General features: G+C 45.2%; 1 protein-coding gene, 1 long non-coding RNA gene and 1 pseudogene across 2 annotated transcripts in view; 2 read left to right on the top strand and 1 right to left on the bottom strand.

Moving 5' to 3' along the window:
• LOC110297661 (ubiquitin carboxyl-terminal hydrolase 29) overlaps positions 1–17,678 on the top strand; it is a 319,430-nt gene that overhangs the window by 237,168 nt on the left and 64,584 nt on the right. The window lies entirely within an intron of this gene.
• LOC147003718 (uncharacterized) lies at positions 675–2,897 on the bottom strand. The gene is made up of 3 exons (XR_015048030.1): positions 2,707–2,897; positions 1,872–2,234; positions 675–891 (listed from the first exon to the last, which is right to left on the bottom strand). It is a non-coding gene; the product is annotated as an uncharacterized LOC147003718 (long non-coding RNA).
• Positions 2,795–16,513, top strand: LOC147003717 (uncharacterized; annotated as a pseudogene).

Raw genomic sequence — 17,678 nt, 5'->3', positions numbered from 1 at the left:
CCTCTTCCCTCATCCCTCTCTCCTATAACCCTGGTGGCTTTAACAAAGTAGCTCCAGGATTCCCAGGTAGGGCTGCCCCTTGGCCACCTCCTGAAGAGTGGGTCAGAGGCTTGAATGCCCACCCAGGGCTGAGTGGAAAGTGTATGGCAGCCCTCCCACACCTGACAGACCAGAGAATAGGTAAAACTCTGGCAGGGTGTGGGTTTCTCCTCCCCCTCTTCCCCTGGTGAAACCAGGGTGAGACTAAATGGCAAGTAACGCAGGACCTGTGCCTGGGAATTGGCATACTAGCAAAGTCGGATTAGAATAGATGACTATCTGCCCAGTCATTGTGCTTAAAGAATGTTAATAAATTTAATATGTCTCTGTTTCAATTACTTGGGAGCTAGAACAGTAATAGAATAAAGCTACTACCATTAAAATTATTTCCTATACAGGGTCTCACATAGCCCAGAATGGCATTGAACTTACTACATAGTCAAAGATGGTCTTCACTATCTGTCTCTACCCAACAAATACCTGAAATACAAAGTGTGTATCACCACTCCAGCTGATTTCCAAGGGTTTCTTTTGTTTATTTGTTTCTCAGATTTATTTCATTTTATGTGTGTGAATACTTTGGCTAAATATATGCCTGTGCCCCACATGCTTACCTGGTGTCTGCAGAGGTTACAGGCAGATACTGAACTCCCTAGAACTGCAGTTATGGATGGTTGTGAATCACCAGGTGAATGCTGGGAATTGACCGCAGGTCCTCTGCAACAAGTGCTCTTAATCTCTGAGCCGTCTCTCCAGCCCCACCCGATTTCAAGATTTAGTAAAACTTACCGGTGGGGCTGGGGATATAACTTGGCAGTAAAATGCTATTTGCCAGATACTAAATTCAAGGTCCTGTACAAAAAATAAAGTAAAATAAAATAAAAATTCTCACCTGGAAAGCATCCATTTCTTGTTTTTTTTTTTTTTTTTTTTTTCAAGCCAAGATAACCCTGGGGAGGAAGATTTGCTTGGAACTGAAAAAAAAAAAAAAACAACAACAACAAAAAAAAAAAAACCAAAAAACCAAAACCAAAACCAAAACCAAAAAAACCCCCACAAAGATCAGAATTTCTTACATAGTTTCCCAAATTACTGCCCTGTATTTGTTTCCATGGTGGTTTAAATAGAGTGGGCCACCCATAGATGTATGTGTTTGGATGCTTGGCCATAGGGAATGCCACTATTTGGAGTGTTGCCTTACTGGTGTGGGTGTGACCTTGTTAGAGGAAGTGTGTCACTGTGGAGGTGGGGCTTTGAGTTCAAGCTCTGCTCAAAGGGAAGAAAAATAAAACCCAGCATTCCCACTTCTGGTTGTATATCCAGGGGAAATAGCTGAATGGTGCAATCCTGTAATCCAAGCACAGAAGATGAGATGTGTTTGAGGACCAGCTGAGCCATGTAACAAAACACTGACTCCAACAAACAAAATAAACAAACAGAAAACTCATTGCTACCACCACCAGCAGCACCAAAAATACCTTAGGAAATAAAATCAAGATGGTGAAGAAGTATCTGCCCTTGTAGGTTTGTTGCAGCACTGTTCAGAATGGCCAAGAAATTGAATCAACCTATATGTTCATGCCTAAAGAAAATGTGGTATGCACGTATAATGGAACACTAGTCAGCCATATAAAATAATTAAATCTTGCCAATTGTAACAGCATGGAAAGAGACAGAGGCCATTATGTTAAGTGACTTAGACCAGGCACCCAAACTAGGCATCACATTCATATGCAGAACTAAAGAAAGTCATTTCAGGGAAGTTTTTTATTGTTGGTTTTGGTCTTTTTTGAGACAAGGTCACATGTAATTCAGGCTGGCCTCATACTTACTATAGGGCTGGGATGACCTCAAACTCCTGATCTTTCGATCTCCACTTCACAAGTACTGAAATCATAGGCAAGTACCGCCATGCCTGGCTGGAAGTTGAGAATATAGAGTTTATATATCTCAGAAAGAAGAGGGAAGCTAGGGAGAGGATAAACTGGGAAGGCCTCTATACCACCTTCCCTTTACCACCTAGCCTTCGCAGATCAGGAGTCGTGCATCTGTCGAGGCTGTTCTTGTCACACAAGCCCTAGGTCAGTAAGGGTGATGGAACAAATATGTTGAGATGAGGCTTCCGACGTCTTCCTCATGAAGAATATTAAGCTACATTTTCTGTTGTCTTAGAAGACGATCTTCGTAGGAATTGTCTAAAAGGGACAAATCATGAGATCCGCTGAGTGCTGGGATCCACACCTTTGCACTGACCCTAAGACGGGCAAAAATCCCTTTGCTTCCCAAGCTTTATTTCACTGGCTGAAGAATGAGTCTCACCCCTATCTGCGAGTCCCTTCCCACAAACTGCATCTTCTAGATGCCCCCGCATTTGAAAGAAACTGGGACTTTTAACGTCTTCCACACTGGGCGAGACTTAAGCACTGTTAGTCTTGTCGGACACCGTGAGAAAAACCTATGAAAACCACATTACCCAGACTACGCTGTGCGTGAGCCCAATAATCTAACAAGCCGTGGTTCAGTTCCGGGTTACTCGCACGCCATGGCCGCAGCACTTTGGTTCCAGGGGACTGGAGTGCGGGGGGAGCCAAGGGACACTTTCCAAGATTGTAGCGGGATTTGAAAAGGACCGGAAGATAAAAATTCTCTCCGGAAGTCCATGCACACCTGTGTGGTGTGTTCCTCCGGCGGGCCGCGATCTCTAAGCCCTCTTCCTTTAGTCTGCAGCAGCCAAGGGTAGTGGTTTACCATCTCCATGGAAAGTCCCGCGGTCTCCAGTCCAGCCAGTTTCCGTGTCACCAAGCCAAGGCCGGACGGGCGTGGGGAGGTTTTCCTGAGGTCTGCCAGGCGCTCCATCCATCTCACCCCGCCCACGGAAAGTCCGACTATGGTGGCCGGGAAGGACCACACACAGGTGAGTGGACTCTTTTAAATCCCTGCTTGTCGAAAGGTCCAGGGAGCCGATACAGCCCCTTGGATTGAGCTCTACCGTTGTCATTGGGGTGGGGGTGGGGGCACAGTGAGGCCACCAAATTTGTCAGTGGTCCTACCAAATTTGTCAGTGTTCCTAGATGTTTCCTAAAGATGCTCAGTTTGAACTATAGTTTCTGGAAAGATGCTGCACCTGACAGCAGATTTATTAGAATGCCAGTAACTGTGGAGTGATTGGAATGTTGCAGGTCAGAACCTGGTTATTAATTATCTTGGGCTATTTTTAGCCCCCTTATAGCTGACTATTCCTTGCCCATCACAGCGTCTAACTTAAAGTCATTGTGAAACACAGATGAAACATTTTGGATGTGTCAAAGTAGCCATAGCCGACTGCTAGCTTCCACCAACCTGAAAGCTAAAAGAATATCTTCAGATAGCACCTGAGGCCTGTAGCAGAAGCTTCTCCACTGGCCTCTAACCTGCCTGCCCGATGGTAGGTAGATACACGCAGTTAGTATAACAAACGTTACATTTCATTATGCTGAGGGTTGTCACACAAGGTTCACACTGTAAATTCTTAATTATGGTCCCACTTGCACAACAGAGGTCTGATTACTAAGTGTCAGGATCCTAGGAGAGGCTCTTGAGCTGCATGGCAGATCAAGAGGGCATATCTCAAGAGCTCAGAGCATAAGAGCACAGTGGGCACCATGGGGTTCTAGGACTGTGTCTGGCTATCCTGAGTGAGTGATGTCACTGGGTTCTGGTTATAAGGTGCAGTTTTGGCTGTAGTGGGGTTCCTGGTTTCATCTTTACATACCTAAAGGCATTTTTTTTTTTTTACTATGCTCATTACATGAGTGTGTTTGAAAAGTATCTTGATATGTGGTCCTTTTTTGTTCTGTATCTTAAAACTTTTGGAACATGGCATTTGGGTTAACCTAAATCTGAGTTCCAGGGTCATGTTCCTGCCTTGAGCTGCGAGCTGTGTTTTTTACATTGTCATTGGTAAGCTGTTGCAAGGGTAAATGGTGCTTCCTCTGAGGCCCATCATCCTAATACACGCTACTGTGCTTGCAAGGGTCCACCCAGACTGACCAGGCCTCTAGGAACAGTGCTGAATTGAGAAAGGCAGGGGAGGCTAAGGCATTCCAGGCAGAAAGAAATACTGGGAGGAGTATAAGGTATATTGGCCATCTAAAGAGGCCTATATGAGGCTAATGTAGCATTCTCCAGATACCATCAGCCTCTGATCACCTGATTCAGTGAAGGGACCTGATTCTGAGAGCCACACAGCCGCTGTGATTGATCCTTGGCCACATGTGTTCCCTGGTTTTATTTTTGTTTCTGTTTTTTCTTCTTCTTCTTCTTCTGTTTTTTTTTTTTTTTTTTTTTTTTTTTTTTTTTTTTTTTTTTTTAGTATTGTAGCATCAGAGACAAGGGCTGTCAGAATCCAGCAGGGGAAAGGCAATTGTCTCATTGTGGAATTGCTCTGGCAGCACTTGGGAGGCAGAGGCAGGCGAATTTCTGAGTTTGAGGCAACCTGGTCTACAGAGTGAGTTCCAGGACAGACAGGTCTACACAGAGAAACCCTGTCTCGGAAAACCAAAGGGGGGGGGGGGAACAACCAAAAAACAAAAAAAGAGAGGTCTAGGCCACTTGTGAAGCTGGTCAGGACCTTGTCTCAAGTAAATTCTAGTAACTTAATTATTGTTCTTTTATTCAGACAAGTTTTTACTCTGTAACCCAGGCTGGCTTCAAATTCCCTAATTCAAATTCCCTAATGCTGGGATTACCGGTGTGAGCCAGCACCATGAACACATTTCTTGTGAAGCCAGCTATAAACTCTGTCTAGCTGTATCAGAAAGGTATTTTTTTAGAGTGGATTTGGCAACAAAAAGGAGTGGAAATGCTACACAAATTCACTAATTTTTTTTTTTTTTCCAGACAGGGTTTCTCTGTGTAGCCCTGGCTGTCCTGGAACTCACTTTGTAGACCAGGCTGGCCTGGAACTCAGAAATCCGCCTGCCTCTGCCTCCCAAGTGTTGGGATTAAAGGCGTGTGCTAATTTTTTAAAAAAGATTTATTTATTTTATGTACATGAGTACACTTTCGCTGTCTTCAGACACACCAGAAGAAGACATCAGACCCATTACAGCTGGTTGTGAGCCACCATGTGGTTGATGGGAATTGAACTCAGCACCTCTGGAAGAAAAACCAGTGTTCTTAACCTCTGAGCCATCTCTCCAGCCCACTAATGTTTTTAAGAACTAGAAATTAAAATCTTTTTTGTTCCTGGAGTTTCTGTTTTTGTTTTCTGTTTGTTGGTTTTTGAGACAGGGTTTCCTCTGTGTAAAGGCCCTAGCTGTCTTGAAACTTGATTTGTAGACCATGCTGGCCTCACACTCACAGAGACCTGCCTCTCAAGTACTGAGACTAAAGGTGTGCATCACCATGCTCAGCTCAAAAATAGCTTTCTTAAAAGATATGTTTGCATAAGGGCGGGTGCACGTGAGTACAAGTGCCCTCACAGGCCAGAAGAGGGTGCACTATGCCTGGAGCTGGAGATCATTCATGTTGTGGGTGCTGGGAGCTGAGGCAGAGCCACTGTTCTGAGCCAGCGCTCCAACTATGTAGCTCCTTTTTGGAATAAGCTTGTTACTTTAGACTCTCCTTGCTGTTAGTGTCAGGAATACTATGACAGCTTCAAACCCGTGCAAATCCTGCCAGCAGTAATAAGATGTGTGACTCCAGGTGAGTCGGTGAAGCTCTTTAGCCTCCAGTTACTCACTGCTACGTGAAGACCTGATGATGGTGACCTCAGAGACTGTGGGAAATTAAGAAAATCTTCATAGTGAGTGTTGGAGAATGTCTCTGTTTAAGATCCCTACTGTCGGATAGAACGACCGTTTGTACATTTGTTTAGTGTGCATGCATCCGGGGAACCAGAGGCCTCTCTAAGGGAGTTGCCTCTCACCTTTTACTATGTGGGTTTCAGGGATCATTTATCCGGAGACTTCTTGACAGCCCTAGGCAACTATTGTAAACCATCCTGAAGAGGCTCTGCTTGGTATCTGTATTGGTACCACCTTCTGATTTCCTAGAATTCTTACTGTCTGCATCTCACAGCCACATGTTATTTGTTGTTGTTGTCTGTCCTTCTGGTTTTGTTTGGGGTGGTTATCTTTTTCTCATTCATTCATTCATTCATTCATTTATTGTGGATTTTTTTTTTACTTTATTTATTTATGTGTTATGTGTTTGTATGCATGTAGCAGCCTGATGGTAGAGGTCAGAGGACAACTGGAGGGAATCAGTTCTCCTTCCATCTTATGAGGGTTCCAGGTATTGAACTTGGGTGGTCAGGATTAGTGACTTTAGCCATCTTGCCAGCCCAGTTGTTTTGTTTCTTTTTCTTTCTTTCTTTCTTTCTTTCTTTCTTTCTTTCTTTCTTTTTTTTTTTGTTTGTTTTAGAGACAGACTCTCACATAGCTCACTTTGGCTTTGAAATGACAGCAGTCTTCCAGCCATTACCAGTGAAGTTCCGTGACTATAGGCATGAGCTGCCAGACTCTGGTGACTCTTGCACACCTTTGTGTACCCCAAGTGTCATCCCCCTTACCCTGAATCCCAGAATGAAACCTGGGCCTGAAGACACACTATGTAGTTTGGACCTTCATTTCTCTTAACCTCCTTCAGTAAGGCATGGGCCAGCTCTTCTCATTGAACCCCAAGGCTAACACTGATGCCGCTGTTTGACTTTGCAAGGTATCTCTGACCTTTGAAGATGTGGCCGTGGCTTTCACCCAAGAGGAGTGGGGACAGCTGGACCCTGCTCAAAAAACTCTGTACCAGGAGATGATGCTGGAAATCTATGGGCTTCTGGTCTCTCTGGGTAAGGCTTTCTATTCTACTTTTAAGAGTATTTTAGAAACATATTTTATTTAGTTTGTATACATGTGTTGGTACACACGTGTTGTGTATGGAGGTTAAAAGGCAACTTGTAGTAACTCGGTTCTCTTCTTCCACCACATGAGTCCTAGGAATAAACTCTGGTTGTCAGGCTTGGTGGCAAGCGACTTTATAAACTGTACCATCTTGACATCCACCACCCCATTTTTTTCAATTTTTTATTAGATATGTTCTTCATTTACATTTCAAATGCTATCCCAAAAGTCCCCTATACCCTCCCCGGTCCCTGCTCCCCTACCCACCCACTCCCACTTCTTGGCTCTGGCGTTCCCCTGTACTGGGGCATATAAAATTTGCAAGACCAAGGGGCCTCTCTTCCCAATGATGGCTGACTAAGCCATCTCCTGCTACATATGCAGCTAGAGACACGAACTCCGGGGTACTGGTTAGTTCATATTGTTGTTCCACCTATAGTCCTATTGTTGTTCCTGTTGCAGACCCCTTTAGCTCCTTGGGTACTTTCTCTAGCTCCTCCATTGGGGGCCCTGTGATCCATCTAATAGCTGACTGTGAGCATCCACTTCTGTATTTTCCAGGCACTGGCATAGCCTCACACGAGACAGCTATATCAGGGTCCTTTCAGCAAACTCTTGCTAACATGTGCAATAGTGTCTGTGTTTGGTGGCTAATTATGGGATGGATCCCTGGGCCCCACCCCCATTTTTTAAAAGCAGGTCTCTCATTCTGCAACTCAGGGTGACCTGTGTGGTGGTTTGACTATGCTTGGCCCAGGGAGTAGCACTATTAAGAGGTGTGGCCTTGTTGGAGTATGTTTGGCATTGTTGGAGGAAGTGTGTCACTTTGTGTGTGGGCTTTGAGACCCTTCCTCTAACTCCCTGGAAATCAGTCTGTTCCTGGCTTCCTTTGGATTAAGATGTAGAATTCTCACCTCTTCCAGCACCATGACTGCCTGGACACTGCCATGCTTCCTGCCTTGATGATAATGGACTGAATCTCAGAATCTGTAAGCCAGCCCCATCTAAATGTCCTTTATAAGAGTTGTGTCTGTTCACAGCAATGGAAACCCTAAGACAAACCTGGAATCACATGTAGCCCAGGTTGGCCTCAAATGCATAGGGAGTCCTTTTGGGGTTGCATACACATTTGCACATATGCTTGCTCATGCACGTGCGCGCGAGTGCACACACACACACACACACACACACACACACACAGTGGTTTAAATGAGAAATGTTCCCATAGACTCAGGCATTTGGACACTTGGTCTTTTGTTGGTGATGCTGTTCAGAGAGGTTATGGGGAGGTGTAGTCTTGCTAGAGGTAGCACATCACTGGGGGTGAGCTTTGAGTGTTACAGCCTCACCCTATTTCCAGTTCCCTCTGCTTCCTGCTTGTGATTAGTGATACTGTTTTCCACCTTCCTGTTCCTACTGCCATGCCTGCCTGCTACCATGACTTTCCTACTACTGTGAACTCCTATCCCGCTTAGACCCAAGTGAACTCTGCCGTCTCTAAATTACGTCATTGTATTTTATGACAGCAAAAGAAAAGTGTGTGTGTGTGTGTGTGTGTGTGAGGGTGTGAGAGAGAGAGAGAGACCCTTCTGATCTTGCTTCACATGCTCCTTTCAGCCCGAGACGAACACTGCCACAGTCTCTCTGCAGGCTGCCTGCCCTGTTCTCTATCTGGAAGGTGGTTGGTCTTTCCCTTTGCTTGAGGAGTGTTCTCAACAAAATGTGGTGCTTCATGTGGCTGCTGCTTCCCAGCACGACCCACCTCCTCTCACAAGGTCTTTCCCCACTGTTAACATCCACTCATGACGTGGCTCCATGCTAAAGGTGCTTGCCACCAAGCCTGATGACCTGATTTTGATTCCCAGGCCCCACATGGTGGAAAGAGACAACTGAACCTCACAAATTGTCTTCTAATCTCCATCCATGCATACACCATGGCAACCATGATATACCACCCTGATAGACACACAGTATTTTTTTTTTGATGTATATATTTTTTTTCTTAGAGAGGTGTTGCAGTATAATCCCTGAGTGTGCCCTTGCGTGACCTCTGCTCTCTGAAGATAATTGATCTTCCTGCACAAGGCCCTGCCGCATCATTACCCAACGCTCAGTTTCTGCTGCTGACTCCTCTGGTGTTTGCGGCTTTTTTCATTTTGTGGCACTTGAGAGTCCAGAGTCCAGGTCCCTGGTGTCCAATCCCAGAGTTGCTCCTTTTCCCCCCCTTTCAATGGTTTTTTAAATTGTTGTGCATGTGTACATGACTGCTTGTCTACACGTGAACCACATGTATGCAGTGCCATGGAGGCCAGAAGAGGGTGCTGGATCCATTGAAACTGGAGTTACAGGTAGCCGTGAGCTGCCTGTGTGGGTGCTGGGAACCAACCTGCAGTTCTCTGCAAAAGCAGTGAGTGCTTTTAACTGCTGACATATTTCTCCAGCCCCTAGCTTTGTTCTTAAAACTTCTTAGCTCTGGACCTCTTATCCAATCCCACTCTGTCCCAGCATCGTCTGCTTAGATGTGGACATACCGGATATCTATTCCCACTGGCCTTGTCAGTGTACATAGGTTGTTACAGGAAAGGGGTTCAGAACAACCTTGCACTGCTGTCTCTGTGTGTCAGCCATTGGATGGATCCCCAGTTATCATGACTAGGATGCTCATGACTAGCATCCCAGTTGTGCCTGCACTCCACACCTTCTGCATGATCATGATTTCGTGGTTAAATAGCATATAGGTCTCTCTCTCTCTCTCTCTCTCTCTCTCTCTCTCTCTCTCTCTCTCACACACACACACACACACACACACACATAGTGATGAAGCCCTGAGCCTTGGTTTGTCCATGTATAAAATGGTCCTGATCATGGTTATGGACTTTGAATCTGGGGATGCTGTGAGGAAATTCCAAAATAGACCCCTTATAGAGTCTTTGACTTATAGACTACCAGGAAGAACACTGTAAAACTTGGTTAGTTTTATTGTTTTGATTTTCCTATTTTTGATAGGTAGCCCAGGCTAGCCCTCATACTCTCAGTGCTCTTCCTGCCTCACCCTTCCAAGTTCTGGGCTTATAGGCCTATGTCACCATGCACATCTCAAACCTCTGCATTACGTCTAACAAAAAACTTCAGTAAAGATGCATACTGCTGCATTCTGGCTTTGTCTCCCAGGCTTTTATGAGGGTGGATTGTTCTTCTCAGGGTGTTGCGATGGGGGGACTTTTGAGAGGTGGGACTTAGGAATGGATATGCAGCTCATTATGTTTAAGGACTGCTGCCTAGGGATCAATTGTCCCCACACTGAGCTGAGTCTTCCCGTATCAGTTAACATAATTAAGACTGTCCTGTAGCACACATGCTCATAGGCTAATCCAGTGTAGATAGTACCTCATTAAGATTCTCTTCCTAGGTAATAAAGTTGATAAAGCTAAGCATCACACTAGTGATGAATATATTCTTCCATCCACTGTTGTTCTTCTGATACCTCTGCGAGTGTGCAGTTATAGAAGAGTGTGACTATTCCTAGCTTGGAATGGCAAACCTACCTCATCCATCTGTACCTGCTTGCCCTCCATCATGGGAGCAAAGCACTGGAGTTACTGAAGTAGACTATTAGTCTTCAGAAGTGAGTTAAGTAAGCCTGTTATCTTACTATATTGTTCATTATATTATTCGTTTTGTGGTTTTGGTTTTGGTTTTTTGAGACGGGGCTTCTCTGTCTGCCTTGTCTGTCCTAGAACTTGCTTCATAGACCAGGTTGGCCTCAAGAGTTTGAGATCCACCTGCCTTGGCCTAGTAAGTATTAAAGGTGTGTGCCACCACCTACTGGCTTACTATCTCTTTTGTTACAGCAGAAAGATCAGACTAATACAGATAACTTATTTGCATTTTGTTTGTTTTGTTTTGTTTTTGAGGCAGATTTTTCTCATGTAGACAAGCTGTCTTTCTCAGCTTTTCTCAATTGCTGAGATTACAGATTAGTGCCACCCTACCTAATATGACATGTTTCACTTAAAATGTTTGCCTCTATTGTCTGTATATATCAAACAAGTATTATTTTCTTTAAATAAAAAGGTCAATACAGCTAGGTATAGTGATTACACGCCTTTAATCCCAGCACTCCAGAGGCAGAGACACTTGGATCTCTTGTGAGGTTGAGGCCAGCCTGATCTACATACAGACTGAGTTCCAGGACAGCCAGAGTTATATGGTAAGACCCTCCCTTGAAAAAAAATTACTACGTTCTTTTTTTTTTTTTTTTTTTTTTTTTTGGTTTTTTCGAGACAGGGTTTCTTTTTATATCTCTGGCTGTCCTGTAGCTCACTTTGTAGACCAGGCTGGCCTCGAACTCAGAAATCCACCTGCCTCTGCCTCCCGCGTGCTGGGATTAAAGGTGTGCGCCACCACGCCCGGCTACATTCTTAAAGTTCTGTCTGACGTATGTACACACTTGTCAGAGTGTGTGTCTGAGCTCAGAGAACACGTTCCAGGAGCTGGTTACAGGAGAACAAGGTCTGTCTGACGTGTGTACACACTTGTCAGAGTGTGTGTCTGAGCTCAGAGAACACGTTCCAGGAGCTGGTTCTCTCTCCTACCACGTGAGTCGTCGGAATCACTCTGCTCCTCAGTTTTGGCAGCAGGAGCTTTGAACTTACCCAGCAGGCTTGCCAACCAAGTATTATTTTCTAATGGAGTGTTTAGTATGGCACAGAAACCCTTTTTAGTTGGTTGGAGCAATTTCATTCCAAGGTGTGGGCCAGATCCTGCAAGATTGAGGGTCTTTTTCTTGTTTTACCAAAATCCCCAAGTATGCTTTTTTGTTCTCCCTCCTGTCCCCAGCCTGGGGCTGCTGTGCCAGCTGGAGCAAGTGCAGGAGCCATGGACAGTGGTCAAGTCCCCCTGCGGAAGCACCTGCTTAGGTAAGAGTCTGGACCAATGGAAGGAAGGGCTTGGAGGTTTGGACCAGGCATCTACTGGAAAGCCTCTTTTTTTTTTTCCCCTAAAGATTTATATTTATTTATATGTCTGTGAGTATATGCCACACCTGGGTGGCCTCTCAGAGCCAGAAGAGAGCATCAGATCCGCTGCAGCCAAAGTTACAAGCTACCATGAGTCACCTGATGATGAGCGGTGATCTGAAACTCAGATCCTTTGAAAGAGCAGTGAGGATTGTTAACTACTGAGTCATCTCTGCAGTCTCTTGGATGCTCCTTAGTGGATAGTTTCTTGATTAGTAGCTGTGGAAGCCTGTGATCTGTGGCTCCTCTGATTCTCCCTGCCCCATCCCATTTGTCATGGCTCCTGGGAAGGAGTCAGGTTCATAACTACTGTTTCAGTACCTCCTCTCCATGCACGGGCTTGCTACCTGGCTTCCTTGCCACCAGCTCTGTGGCTCTAGTGATGCGCTGAACCACCAGTTGTCGTTTTAAGTGTGTTCCTTACTTTTCTGTTGCTGTGATAAAACACTATGACCAAGGCAGCTGATATAAGGTAGGGTTTATTTGGCTTGTGATTCATGAGGGGTAAGAGTCCGTCATTGTGGGGAAGTGAGATGACATGCAGCAGGATTGTTAGCTGGAGAAGCTCATGTCTTGAACCACAGTCAGGAAGCAGAGACACTGGGAATGGCATAAGGCTTTTGAATCCTCAAAGCCTGTCCCCAGTGATGTGCATCTTCCTGCACTCTTACACCTCTTAAGGCTCCCCAGACAGAGCCACCAGCTGGAGACATGTGTTCAAAGGCCTGTGGGGGGTGCTGTCATTCGCACCACCATGATTAGTGTGACTCAGCATTAACTGCCTTGTCAAGCTCCAGGCTCAGTGGTGCAGCATAGAACTTTGTCTCCCCCATTCCAGAGTCCGTATGGACAGCTGAGAGCTCTGTGTCACACAGCTGTTCAGGGATTCTCACGCTTTCTGTCACCTGCCTGTTGCTGTAAGGTGGTCCTGCCATTTTCAGGCTGTCCAAAGACTCAGAGAGGAAGAGAGATCACACCCATTTCCAGGGACACCAGATCTAGTCAAAGAACAAGGCATTCAGTCTTCCTGGGATCCACAGGGCTGGAATATGTTATGGAGCTATGTGTCCAAAAAGAACAAGTTGGTTTTGTTTGTTTGTTTGTTTTTGATTTTTGTTTTCAATATCTGTTGGTATCCTGTACCCAGTCTGTCCTTGGAAATTGATGGCAGCCATGAACCATTGGGTTCTACTGGAGGACACAGAATTAATTACCTGATGTGTTGGTGTTAGCATCAGTGTCTGAGACAGCACACGTTGCAGCTAAAGCTCCGTTGCCTTTGTTCACCAAGTGCCTTGAGAGTTGTAATGCACCTGTGCAACCCATGCTGCAGTGGGGTAGATGTGCCCTTGGTCCCACATTGGTCATATCCAATAAGCATTCCTCACATTTCCCTCCAGATGTTGCAGGAAAAGGTATCCTTTCTCAGTCTCTCAATTTCCATCCATAATTCTCTTCTACCTACTACCCTTTGCAACCTTCTTGTTCATGAGAGTCCTTCAGACATGAAAAGGAATCCCGTGTTTCCATGAATAATCTGCTGTATAAGATCTCAGTGTCACTGTGATCCACCTTGGAGCTGTTAAAGCCAGGCACCATCTGCATGTTGGTTGGTATTTAGGCTTAATGTTTAAACAAAATTATTGGTAATTTATATTTAGGGGTGGGTGGCACATATGCGAAGCCCAGAGAACTATGAAGTTGGTTTTCTCTTTCCTCTACCAAAGATAGTATTAACATTTGTAGTGAACATCCAGCAGTGCCTTCACTTTCAACTGTATCTCCATGTATCCTGTCTGAGCCAAACCTTCCATCTCCCACCTTCCTGTGACAGGGTTTCTCTATTATGTAGCTCTAGCTGTCTTGGAACTCACTGTGTAGACTAGGCTGGCCTCAAACTCCCACAGATCTAGAGAGCTACCTGTCTCTTCTTCCCAAGTGTTGGGATTAAAGGCATCTAACACCATGCTCGCTGTTCAAGCTAAACCTTTTAACCATATAATTTGCTTTTTTGGTGAACTCTTGCTGTTCCCTGAACCATCTCTTCTACGGAACTTGCTTGTGGGTCAGAAATGAAGTACCTATTCTGGGAAAAAAATTACACTGACCAGTTTTAATGATAGGAACTCATAACGAATTTTGAAAGGAGTTCTGAACTCCTCTCATACTTGAAGGCTATTCCGTATGATGCTGAACAACAGCTGAGTCTCCCTGTGTGTGCTTTCTGTCACAGTAGATAGTTTATGTCTTCTATGGGGACAGTGTTAGTTGTATCACCTAGAGGAATTTTACTCCAAGATGCCTGTCTCACTCTTCTCAGCCACAGCCAGCTTGTAATCATTAAAACAGCTCATTGAAAAATCCCTCCCCCAGCTCCCAACCCAGTCTCTCACTTAGCATCTCCTTTTCACAATATTTGGACTCCAACAACCAGGAAAAAAGTTGCTAACCTAGGCTTTGGAAATAGTATAGCCGGCACTTTTTTTTAGTTCCTTGGGTATGTGTTTTCAGTAGCATAATCATTTTGTTTCTTTCTGTATTGTCCTCACTAACAGTCCCTGTTATGTGTTGAATTTATTTTAGGTGGCAGCAGAAAAACCAAGGCCATAGGCACTGCATACACGTGTAAGCCAAACTGTCTGAGGGAACCTCATTCTGGGGAGAATTAACACCAAAGACCCCAGGAAGCTTACAGTGGGTGTAAAGTCCATGACAGTCAGTCAGAAGTTCAGAAAAGAGTCTTCAAACAAGAGACAGAGGCCCTGGGGGAGAAGATCCCTGGGAAAACGAGTCCTATACAGGATGGTATAAAGGTAGCTGAAGAAGAGGAAACTATCTTCAGATGCAGTAAATGTGGGAAGGTATTTAATAAGAAACATCTCCTGGCTGGACATGAAAAGATCCACTCTGGTGTGAAGTCCTATGAGTGTACAGAATGCGGACAAGTGCTCTTCCTAAAGAGTACTCATCTCTAGCACCAGATGATCCACACAGGAGAGAGGCTGTACACATGCCTGGAATGTGGGAAGGCCTTCCACCACAAGTCATACCTCACCCAGCACCAGCAGATCCACAGTGGAGAGAGGCCTTACCAGTGCAACGAATGTGGGAATCCTTCACCCACCGCTCCAATTTTGTCCTGCATAGCAGGAGACATACTGGAGAGAAATCTTTTGTGTGTACTGAATGTGGACAAGTCTTTTGACATCGGGGAGGTTTCGTTAGACACTTTGTCATCCATGGTAGAGAGAACCCATACAAGTGCTTTGAGTGTGGACAGATCTTCAAACACAGGTCATACCTCCTGTGGCACCAGCAGACACACACAGGAAAGAAGCCCTATGAGTGCAGTGAGTGTGGGAAGGTCTTCCTTGAGAGTACTGCCCTGATCCACCACTATGTGATCCACACTGGGGAGAAGCCCTTTTGTTGCGGCCCGACCGGCAGTCCGCAAAGTGAACGTTCAACTGAGGATGGCAGTTCGAGCTGAAAAGAGAGGAAGCTAGACAGGGCGGGAGAAAGAACGAGGCCAAGACGATTTCATGTTCAAGGCCCCCTTTTATTAGTTTCGACATCCAGTTATAAAGGAAGGGGGAGGGAACCCGATTTCCCGCCAAGTAACTTGGGGTCCAGTAGCAGGATGAACACGTGTGTGTGTGTGTGTGTGTGTGTCTCCAAGCAGCAAAGTGACAGAGTCCAGCAGTGGGTGTGGCAGAACAAATGAGCAGGAAACTCCACCCTTGAGCAAGCAGGTTCCAGGCTGGGGGAAGGGAGACCACACCCTTTGAGTGCCTCCAGTGTGGCAAAGCCTTCAACCACTGGTCATACCTCAAGAGGTACCAGAGCATTCACACTGGGGAGAAGCCCTTTGAGTGCATCCAGTGTGGCAAAGCCTTCACCCACTGCTCTACATTTATCTTGCATAAAAAAGGTCCACACCAGAGAGAAGCCCTTTGAGTGCAAAGAGTGTGGGAAAGCCTTCACCAGTCGGAAAGATCTCATCCAGCACTTCAGCATCCACACTGGAGAGAAGCCCTATGAGTGTGTGGCGCATGGGAAGGCCTTTCCGGACCTGTCAGGACTTACGAGGTACCAGCGAGTTCATAGTGGGGAACATAATTGAAGTATTGAGTGTGGGAAGACCATGCCATCATCCACACTGGGGAGAAGCCGTGCAAGTGCAGTGAACATGGGAAGGTCACCAGTCTCAGCTCATCCCTCAATCAGCATCAAAAACTGCACAGTGACAGAAGCCCTACCACTGTGGCAGAGAAGGGAAGACCATTCACAGCCACACAGCTCTCAGTTATCCTCGGTGAACTCCTTCTGAGGAAAGATTTCTTGAGTGGAAGCAGTGAGGGGAAACTTTTGTCACAAGAAACATCTTCTTCAGGATCTACACCAAAGGGAAGCTGCACAAGTGTCTTGACCATAAAACAAGCAAGAAAGCAAGCAAGCAAGCAAGCAAGCAAGCAAGCAAGCAAGCAAGCAAGCAAGCAAGCAAGCCCTTCCTATTACAGCACACGCTGTCATCTGAAGAGCAACAGCAGCCACAGACCCAGCCTTATTTCCCTCTGAAAATTCACCCAGGAAGAACTCCAGGGTTTGGGGTGGGTTGTGGTAGGGGTGGGATCTTGTTTAAAGTTCACCCAGGAAAACTTCAGCCACATCTCCCTACAAATTTACATCGTAGTATTATCTCAGGGATTGTTTACAAAGCAGATGCCAACAAAAATAAAATCACAGATCTCTTCAGACCTCCCAGAAAAACCTATGGCACTGTGATATCGACCCCTCAGCTTATTTGGAGTGAGGTGGGTGTTTTATTAGTCAAAGCCTTTGGCCCTTTCTTGTGCCTTGTGTATTCACATGGTGTTGGGGAGTTAGCTGAGACCAAGCCTGTAAACATGTATTGCATATCTTTGTGTCCTAAGATACTATTCTTGAGACCAGTAACCTTTGTGATGAACGAGGGACACTTGAGCCATGAAATACTTCATATGTAAGGCAATAAGGATCCACATTTTTCCTAAGTATCTGTATTCTTGCAAATTCCAACAGCCTTTTTCTGTTTTCCTTTAGCAGTCTCTCTCTCTCTTTTTTCTCTCTCTCTGCATGTGTAAGCTCTCTTCACTGCTGAGCCATTGCTCCACCTCTTTAATCATATAAATATACACCCTTCTTCATACTACACAGCTGAAAATTTTGCCTGTCTTTGTAGGGTGAAAATGATAAACCTTGTGTTTTCAGCTGTTTCAAATTTTTCTCAGATTAAAAAAAATGTAGTGGAGCTGGGTGGTGGACTCCTTCTTTAGGAGGCACCTCAGATTAGAATGCAGAGTCAGTGGGGGTGGTAAACTCGGATGGGATAACTCAGTGGTCCAGAGTATAACTCCTTCTAGAAGACCTGAATTCAGTTACCTGCACCCATGCCGAGCAGTTACCAATTGCCTGTAATTCTAGCTTCATGGGATCCTATACCCTCTTCTAACCACCAACTGCCACAGGCATTTTTCTGTATGCACAGACACACAGAGATACAATTAAAAAAATAAATTAATATTTTCCAAGCCTATTAAAGTAGAGAATAATGGCTCTGCCAGGTGTAGCTATATGGTTCTACTACAAATCATTTTCTTTCTTTTTTTTTTTTCTCCTTTCTGAGACAATGCTAGAGTTGTCTATATAACCATTTAGCTGAGGTAGCACAGTAGTAAGAGCAGTGGTTTCTCTTGCAGAGCAC

The sequence above is a fragment of the Mus caroli genome, unplaced genomic scaffold (genome assembly GCF_978045245.1).
Source record: "Mus caroli unplaced genomic scaffold, Mus_caroli_1 scaffold_8, whole genome shotgun sequence".
Lineage (NCBI taxonomy): Eukaryota > Metazoa > Chordata > Mammalia > Rodentia > Muridae > Mus > Mus caroli.
The sequence above is the reverse complement of the archived record's forward strand: the minus strand, read 5'-3'. Positions and strand labels throughout refer to the sequence as shown.